General features: G+C 44.7%; 1 pseudogene; it reads right to left on the bottom strand.

Moving 5' to 3' along the window:
• Window positions 1-1,776: 1,776 nt before the first annotated feature.
• On the bottom strand, window positions 1,777-9,707 carry LOC109701982 (serine-threonine kinase receptor-associated protein-like; annotated as a pseudogene).
• Window positions 9,708-10,163: the final 456 nt, after the last annotated feature.

Genomic DNA, 10,163 nt, shown 5'->3' with positions numbered 1-10,163 from the left:
CATTTCTGTGGTTTGAAGTCAGGGCCTTGCATTTGCCAGGTAGGAGCACTACCACTTGAGTTCTTTTTGCTACAGTTATTTTCAAATGGTGTCGTATATTTATCCCCAGGCCAGCCTGGACCTCAATCCTCCTATTTACATTTTTCCTGTAGCTGGGATGAGAGGCACTCCCACCATGCCCAGCTTTTATTGGTTAAGATGAGGTCTCTCTCACTTTTTGCCAAGACTGCCTCAAACAGGAAGCCTCCCAATCTCCACCTCTGGAGTAGCTGGGATTACAGGCATGAGCCTGTTTTTTGAAGGAAGCCATTGAAAGTACAAGTTCAGGTGAGTCTGCATCTAGGTAATACTGTGCCTGGAGATCATTGTGTATCTGATGGTCCTGTCAGGACCCAGCACTGCCCACCACCCCGACCCAGGTGACCAGGCCATTGTGCCTCTGGTTCTCTGAAACATGAACCTCTGTGACCTCCCTTGTCAACCTGCACTGTGATGTCTCTGAGGCCGAGGTGGGGACCCCAGCTATGGGGACAGTGATTCAGGAAGTGAGGCTGGGGTGGGGGAAGTGGCCTCACAGTTCTCACCACCAGTGGCTGTCAAATGAAGTCTGCGTGTGACCTGCGTCTCCAGCACTGTCTAATCACCGAAACACCTGTCAATACATACTCCTCATAGTTAATCACTTACTGTCCTCATTTTTTGTTTTAGAGACATTTTATTTAGACAGTTAAAATAATTAGATATTCAGAAGCAGTGTACAAAGAAAGAGAAATCAAACCATTTACTTTATCAAGTGTTTCCTCTTCTTTACAACTAAAGCGAAGAAAACAGGCATTCTTCTTGGAAAAATAAGCTATTTTTCTTCTCCACAATCACATAAACAGCTAGAAGAAATTTAATGATAGTAAGATAAATTGGGTGTTAGCTTACACATATTCATTAAAAACATAACAAGGCCAGGCACCAGTGGCTCACACCTGTAATCCTAGCTACTTAGGAGGCAGAGATCAGGAGGATCGAGGTTCAAGGCAAATAAATACCCTATCTCAGAAAAAACCCATCACAAAAAGGACTGGTGGAGTGGCTCAAGGTGTAGGCCCTGAGTTCAAGCCCCAGAACCGCAAAAACAAAACAACAACAACAACAAAAAAAAAACTACAACAGACTGTTGCACTATGAGAACTTGATCCACCTGTTTTCATCTGATGCTCTGAGTTTTCACTCACAGACAACACTTAGTTGTTGAGCACTGGAGCTAATTCACACTCCCCATTGTTCTTTTGCCTTTTATTGTCATATTATTGTTGTACTGGGAGTACATTGTGACATTTACAAAAGTGCTTACAATATGTCATAGCTGAATTCACCCCCTCCATCATTCTCCTTTATACTCCTTCCACTATTCCTGGAATAGTTTCAACAGGTCTCATTTTTCCATTTTCATACATGAGTACATGATATTTCCACTACATTCACCTCCCACACCCTATCCTCATATCATCCCCCTTCCCACTGGCACCAATCCCCAAACAGAACCTGTTTTGCCTTCCTATTCTCTATTTTTGAACAAAAAAAAAATTTTATTTGTTAAGCTTTACAGGGAGTTTCATTGTGACATTTCCATGTACATATGTTCTATAACTCGAATTGGTTCATCCCCTCTATTTACTGCCATGTTTGCTGTCAGAGTCAAAGAATAACTCTGGAAGGCTGACAGTTTTCTGCTTGCTTGTTCAGCCCATAAACTATATTGTATCTATGGCACAGCCTTGACACTCAGACCTCATCTTCAGGAGTTGGAAAACAGATGGAATCTGAATGCTCTGAAGCAATCTCTTGTAGTTCCTTTTCCTTGTCTCTGGAAGCCACATTTCCAAACCCATAGGGCTTCCTACCACAGCTTGCAACAGTCTTAATGTTCCATCTTCAGAACCACTGGCCTAGAGTTTTCCATCAGGACCAAAACTCACACAGTGAGTGGGACTGAAATGTCCTTTACAGGATTCTAATTCTTCCCCACCGTTATCATCAAAAAGTTTGCAGCTGGGCACTGGTGGCTCAGGCCTGTAATCCTAGCTACTCAGGAGGCAGAGATCAGGAGGATCAAGGTTTGAAGCCAGCCTATGCAAATAGTTCATGAGATCCTATCGTGAAAAAAATCATTACAAAAAAGGCGGGCAGAATGGCTCAAGGTGAAGGCCCTGAGTTCAAACCCCAGTGCTGTGAAAAACAAAAGTTTGCAATCTTTGCCACTGCAACAAGGAATTCTTTCTCAGGGTGAAGAGATGTAGATTTGATGGTTACAGGTGCTTCAAAGGATTTCATTGGATCCAAACTCACTGCACCATGAAAGCAATAGATGATCCATAAGTCACAACCAGGATTTCTCCCTCAGGAAGACAGACCGTGCTGCTAACAGACACCTTAGAATTTAGAGATTTCACTTCTGTCACTATGAAGCCAATCCCAAAGGTGAACAGTTTCATCATCAACTAAAAGAATCTGCTTATCCTCACGGCACCATAGAACCCTTTTAACACAGAAGTATGACCACTGATTTCCTTTGGTTCTGCTTTGGATTTATTCAGGTCATATAAGCGTAACAGTTTATCCTGTCCCCCGGTTAACAAATAATTACTTCCCTGTGTGAAATCCTCAGTCTTTACGATGTGTGCAGGAGCCAGGGTTATCTGCTCCTCTCACAAGACAGCATCCCACACTTTGGCTGTGAAATCTGCAGTTGCTGTGGTGGCTTTGGTGCCATCCTTATTCAATGTTGCACCCCAATCAGCACCACCAGGACCCGAAAATGTTCCAATCAACTCTCCAGTATCTCCCTGGTGTGACATGGGTTTACCATCTTTGCAAGGGCTGAATAAGAAATAGCCATGTGCTGGTGTGAAGCCAGTGAAGGCCAACTCAGGGGTATGGCTCGAGCAGGTGCATGGTGTCTGCCTCGTTGCCACAGTGACGATGAACCCACCCCATTGGTGAGACAAGGGTGGTTGTTGTCTTTTTTTCTCCTCAGCTGCAGTGCCTCTGGCTCCACAAGGACCCCCAAAAAGCCCCCTGCCCTGGCACTGGGGCTGAATGGGAAAACAGAACAGGGAGGCCCTTCCAGTGACACTGAGTCAGGATGGGGTTAGGGAAGGGCCAGGAGTCAGCAGACGAGGGAGGGAAAGAGAGCAAGGGAGGAAAGTAGGGGAGGGGAGAACAGAAGAACCAGCCCAACTGTAATCCACACCATCCTCATTTTTTTGCAGTGAAACATTGAAGACCCAGGGGGTTAATTCCCCCTCCCACAGTTGGGTTACCAGGGGAAATACCTGTTAACTTTGAATTCTAGATTGTCAATGAGTTAGGGTTTTTTCATTAATTTTTTATTAGGACATGTTCGTTGTGCAGGAGGGATTCATTGTGACAATTCCAGTCTGTCTTATAGTGTAGATCGGTTAGATAACCCCACCATCTCCCCTTCAGCCCCCTCCCTGCCCCACTTAAAGCAATTGCAAGCGGTTTCTTATAGGTTTCATATAGGTATATGAAGTCCATCTACCATACACCCTAACTTTTATCTCCTTCATTCACCCTCCCCTTCCTACTAGGACCCCCCATACACACTGTGCCTATTTTACAGTACTGCTTTTTGTTAATATTTCAGTAGGCATTCAAAGGCGTGTCTCAATGCATACCCACTGTGGGTGTGATTTACTTTGGTCTGTTCAACCCCTTCCATTACTCTCCCTTACCCCCTTACCTCCTGTGCCCCATTTTTCAACAGCTTTCAGTACACATCCTTATATCCTCTACCTTCACATCTTATGTTTTGTGATATTACTGATGCTCTATCATTCTCTTTTCCTTTCTCTCTTTCCCCGAGTTCCATAGAGTAGTCCCACTATTACAAACATGTTCTGAGTTTGTATATGATAATGCTTGTTTTGTGTTTATCTTTTGGATCTATCTTCCACTTGTGAGAGAAAACATGTGGCCTTTGTGTTTCTGAGCCTGGCTTACTTCACTTAGCATGATATCCTTGAATTATTTTTATGAACTCCAAAGTATAGCATGGGACCTTCCTACACTTAAAATCAACTTAGTAAAATATCTTAAAAATAATTTTTTAATTATCTTTAAAAAATTGAAATTAGGACTGTCTCTGTGGAGGGCAGTTTAGCAGTAACCATTCCAGATTTGAAATGTAGACACCCGTTGATGCAATGGCTCTCTTTCCACATATCGTGCTGATAAGTTCACACCTGTGGGCAGTAACACATGTACAAGGATGCTCATTCCAGAATTGTTTATAGTGGCAAAAGACTAAATGCAATGTTATGTCCATACCCAAATAATGGTACAGTCATTCAGGGGATTAGTATGTCAACACTAAAAAATAGTAAGGCAAGACAGGTGCCAGTGGCTCACATCTGTAATCCTAGCTACTTGGAAAGCTGAGATCAGGAGGCCAGCCCTGACCAAAAAGAGTTAGTAAGACTCCATCTTAACCAACAGCTGGGCACAGCAATGTGTCCCTGTCATCCCAAGCTACACACAAGGCAAGGCTAAGAAGGAAGGAGACCCTATCTCCAAAATAACCAAGCAAGAAGAACAGGGCAGCACAGCACCTGGCTACCAAGCATGAAGCCCTGAGTTCAAAACCTAACACTGCCAAAATACTCCCCAAAGAGTAAGATAGCTCTGTATGGAGAGGGTTCCAAAATATATTAGTGTGCTAGCTAGAGGAAGAAGGAAGGAAACAGGGGAGGGAGGGAGTGGGGAAGGAAGGAAGGAAAGAAGAAGGGAAGGAAGGAGAGAAGGAAAAAGAGAAGGGAGGGAGGAAGGAAAGAAGGAGTGAAGGGATGAAAGGAGGAAGGAGGGAAAGAAGGGAAGGAAGGAAGGAAGGAAAGAAGGGAGGAGTGAGGAAGAGGGGGAGAGAGAAATAAAGAAAGGAAGGGAGAGGGAGGGAGGGAAGGAAGGAAAAGAAGGGAGGAAGAAAGGGGGAAAGGAAAGGAACAAAGGAAGACAAGGAAATGTATAGTGGGGTGCTAAAAGTAAGAAGATGAAGAAGAGGAAGGGAGATGGAACCCACACACTCACACATCATATAATTAAACACATAAATCATCAAATGAACAAGAACTTCGATATTATTTCTGACAGCACACACAAGAAATTGGTTCCCAGGCAAGGGTAGCGGGGTGTCAGGGTGACCTGCAGTGGGAGGGAGACACTGTTTTCACTTTATACTGTTACAATTTTTCACCACTCTGACAAAAACCCCTGCTCCCAATACCTGTTTCCCCTTTCTCCTATGATACTATGACCCCTGATTTTTAGCCAGGATCTGAGATAAAGACAGCCTTTCTCATTATCTTCACCTAGGAAGACATTTGGTTCAGTTACAGCAAGTGAGGGGTTAGAGTAAGGAACCATCCTTACAAAAGGGACACAAAACCTTGGTGCCTTCTTCATCCTCTCTGCCTTCCTGCTGTTTGGAATGTGGCCGAAATGGCTGGAGCTCCAGCTGCCATGTTTATTAGTATATATTAATTGTCTGTAGTAAGGGGTTTCATTTTGACATTTCCATGCATGCACACAATGCACTTACATCGTATTCACTCCTCCTTCCTGCCTGTTTCCTTTTCCCTTCTACCCTCTACTAGTCACCACATCTATTTTCAGGACTTTGTTTTGTTTCTCATTGCTCAACTTCCACCCATGAGAGAAAATGTGTGTCGCTTGTCTTCATTCAATATGATGATCTCCAGTTTCATTCATTTTCCAAAACATGACATAGCTTCATTCTTCTTAATTGTGTGTATATGACCCATTTTCCTTATCCATCCCCCTGCTGATGGGTACCTAGGCTGACTCCATAATTTAACTATTGTGAGTAGTGCACAGTATAGACAGGTATTCAAGTATCTCTATAGTAAGCTGACTTCGATTCTTTTGAGTAGACACCAGTCATTACCATTATGGGAGTCCTGTGGCTAATTTACTGAGACACAGCCATACTGATTTCCACAGTAGCTGCACTAATCTACCTTCCCACCAGCAAATACGGCCTCTTTTGCCCCACATCCTCACCAGTTGTTTGTTTTCGTAAAATAGCCATCGTGAGGAAAACATAAGGGAAATACTTTAAAATATAGGCACAGGAAAGACTTTCTGAACAGGAAATAAGAACAAGAATTGATAGATGGGATTGCACCAAATTAAAAAGGTTCTGACCATTGCCATGAAGCTGAGGGATGGTGGAGCAGGTGCTGGAAGAAGTCTGGGCCGTTGGCCAATTCATGGTGCAGAGCCATGACCACCCCTTCCAGGCAGACTTCGGGGTCAACTTGGGCTGACAGAAATATGAGAACCACAGAGTGAGCTGAAGAACTTATCCTAAATTTTCTAATATACACATTTTGAAAATCAAAAGACAAGAGGTAAAAAATCAATTTTATTCATATTCTGTTTAACCCAGCCCAGCCTGTTTCTGAGACAGGGTCTCACTAACCTTTTGCCTTGGCTTGCCTTGAACCACAATCATTTTATCTCCATGTACCTGGGATTAAAGGTGTATGGTACCATGCAGCCTTAATAATTGTGAACTCCTAGTTTATCCTATAGGCATCCTAGCTCCATTCGTTTATAATCTTGCTGTGGGTGTAGCTGACATCTCTAATGGTTTTAAATATTTTATTTATATATCTGGGGTTTTTTGATGGCTTTTGTTCTTGGTGTCTGCTTTTTCTCCTACTAGTGGTGCTGGGGTCATAACCTCAAAAGCAGGCGGTCCTGACTGTAAAACGGGTGACATTAAGGGGAGGGTAAGTGAAGGGGTAAAGGAGGGTAAATATGGTTGATGTACTTTCTACACAAGCATGAACATGCAACACTGAAACCTGCTAAAGTCATTTTAAGATTTAGGGGAGTGGGGCAGGAGGGAGAGTAATGGAGGGATGAACCAATCTGGGCTGTGAAACACTATAAATGTCACAATTGTCACAATGAACCACCTGTATGACATCATAGCCTAACAAAACGTGTAGGTGTTTTTTGCAGTACTGGCATTTGAACTCAGGGCCCACACCTTGAGCCACTCCACCAGCCCTTTTTTGTGATGGGTTTTTTTAAAGATAAGGTCTCACAAACTATTTTCCCAGGTTGGCTTTGAACTGTGATCCTCCCGATTTCTGCCTCCTGAGTAGCTGGGATTACAGGTATGAGACACCAGCACCTGGCACAAAAGTTTTTTTTAATGAAGAACAGGAAGATCACACAGGTCCTGTTTGGGGTTGGGGACCAGTGGGAGATGGTGGGCACAAGGAACTGATGAATGAGCGTGAGTATGGTGATGTCCTTTGTATCCATATATGAAAATAGAAGAATGAAACCTGTTGAAATTGTTTTCGGAAGGGAGGAGAAGGAAAAGGGAGAACAATGGAGGGGGTAAAACTAATTAAGATATATTGTAGGAACATATGTGAATGTCACAATGTATCCCCTGTACAACTATAATATGCTAATTTTTTTAAAAAAGAGAAAGTTGCCCAATAAGAACCCCCCATAAAAAGCTGAAAGAGATATCCATCCCAACAGACGTGCAAATGGCAATACAGAATCACAAGAAGTGCAAGAAAGCAAAGCTCTATGACTCCTCCAAAGATCATAACCCATGGATAACTGAATCCAACGATACTGAAGTAGGTGAAGTAACAAAGAATTCAAAAGCTTAAAGATGACAAAAGGGATATCACAGTAAGTGTGAGGCCCTGAGTTCAAACCCCAGTACCTCAAAAAGAAAAAACAGATCAATGACCTCAAAGATGATTCAAACAGATGAATGAAGTAAGGAAGTCAACCAAGTTCTGGGCAAGAAAGTCGGCAGTGGATAAGGAATTCAGCAAGGAAATTAAGATTCTAAAAAAAAAAAGAAGCCTCTAGAAGGGCACCCTTTGAGGGGCATCAGGAGGAGGGCAAGGGGGAATTGAACATGATTGAATACTAAAACAATGGTCAGGACAAGGCACAGTGGCCCATGCCTGTAATCCCAGCTACTCAAGAGCTGGAGATTGGGAGAATTTTGGTGTGAAGTCAGTCTGGACAAAATGACACCAAGACTCCATCTCAACAAACAAGCCCAGTGTGGTCATGTGCACCTATAATCCCAGCTACTTAGAAGGCATTGGTAGGAGGACTGTGTTCTGAAGCTAGCTCCAAGCAGAAAGCATGAGACCCTATCCAAAAAAAAAAAACTATAGCAAAAAAAAGGGCTGGGGGCATGACTGAAGGGGTAGAATACCTGCCAATCAAATGCAAGGCCCTGAGTTCAAAACCTCAGTACCTTAACAAGAAACCCCAATTAAATAAGTTAGGCCATAGCCATACAGCAGACTCCAGTTAGTTAAAAACAGGATGCAAATGCTCGTTGATATGAAAATCTCTCCAACATGTACTGGTAAGTGGAAACAAAGGACAGAACTGTGTGCAGGGTGCGTCCCCTTTTGCTAAAAGAAGGAAATGCAAGCATATAAATACGTGTGGTGTGTATCAGCTATGATTATGTAACACATATTATGTCTGTGTTACATAAATGTGTAATATATCGATACATGTTATGATCTGAACCTTTTGTTTTTGAGCTAGGGTCTAGCTGTGTAGCCCAGGCTGGCCTTGAACTCCTGATCCTCCTGCCTCAGCTTCCCTAGCGCTGGGATTACAGCACACCTGCTTGGCTTGGATGTTGACTGTCCCACAGAGGCCTGTGTGCGCAAGGCTTGGATTCCAGCCTGGGCGCTCTTGGGGAATGGTGGAGCTTTGGGGGAAGGGTGCTTAGAGGAAGGAAGTGAGGGCACTGGGCTTGTGTCCTGGAGGGGACACCCGGGTCCCCTCCTGCCTCTGTCTCTTTGCTCCCAAGCTGTCATGAAGTGGGCACCAGGAGCTCCCTGCCATGATAGCCGGCCTTCCCACAGGCCCAGGGGTAGTGGGCAGCAACCACGGCCAAAATGACACCTCCTCCTGGTAAGCGGCTGGTGTCAGCTATTGTGTCAGGAAGGGAAAGCTGTGGCACCGGGTACTAAGTCTACAACTGCACGTTCTGTTACACGGTACATAGCGCTGAATAGAATAGAAATGTGCTTGTTTCCTACTGTGGATTTTACTTTTCAAATATTTTGTATGTCAGATTACAGATGTGAATATCTAGTGAACATGCCACCTGAGGTTGTGTGATCACGCGTGTTCATGTGTGCGTGTGTAATGTGCGTGCGTGTGCACGTGTGAACACGGGAGTATGCATGCATGTGTGGACGGATGGTGTGTGCATGCACGAATGCGGGTGTGTGCACGAATGCGTGTCAATTTTACACACACATTACGCTTTCTGAATGCTTGCCACACACAAGACAATCACTTCACAAACCGCAGAATTTGTTCAGAGGCGGACATGCCTAAAGCGACAATCTCACCGCCCTGTCCTGCGCGGGGTTGGGGACAGTGTTTAGGGATGTTTAGCACAGGGGACCGGCTAGGATGTCAGTAGTCCGCCCCCCAGCCGACCACGGCCCCCCACAGCCCCCCACGGCTCCACGACCCTCCATGCCCTCGCCCACAGAACTGCCCCTGAGCACATCTGACAGTGACGTCTTCGTCCCTTGAGTGACGTTAGTAGGACGTCACTGGTCAGCCTCACATGGACTCTGGGAAGGCATCGGGCACTGTTACCACCCTGACTCAGGGTTCCACACACAGTGCATAGGGGATGCTCCTCACATATGGCCGCTTCCTCACGCGGCCTCAGTGATTTTAAAGCCATCTGAGAGACACTAAGGGCAGGGGGCGAGGAGGGTTTGCTCAGACATCCACAGACACCCTAAGACGTCTCAGAAGCCGCACAGTGGTGTCTGCTTGTTTTTATTCTTTAGGAGGGGAGAAGCATTAGACAGATGAGGCTCACAAGGCAAAGGAAGTTTCCACTGTACACTGTTTACTTATTTTCAAATTTTTGAAACTACGTAAATTCCTCACAAACCTCTTTTGAAGGAAAGGAAATGGCTGCCATGACCTTCTCGCCCTATCTCCTTGACTCCGCCCCTATCCGCCCCGTCCGAGCCAAGACAGCCAATCAGCACCAAGCGCGCGCACCGAGAGCTCGCGCAGACCCCCTC

Source organism: Castor canadensis, chromosome 16 (genome assembly GCF_047511655.1).
Source record: "Castor canadensis chromosome 16, mCasCan1.hap1v2, whole genome shotgun sequence".
Taxonomy (NCBI): domain Eukaryota; kingdom Metazoa; phylum Chordata; class Mammalia; order Rodentia; family Castoridae; genus Castor; species Castor canadensis.
The sequence above is the reverse complement of the archived record's forward strand: the minus strand, read 5'-3'. Positions and strand labels throughout refer to the sequence as shown.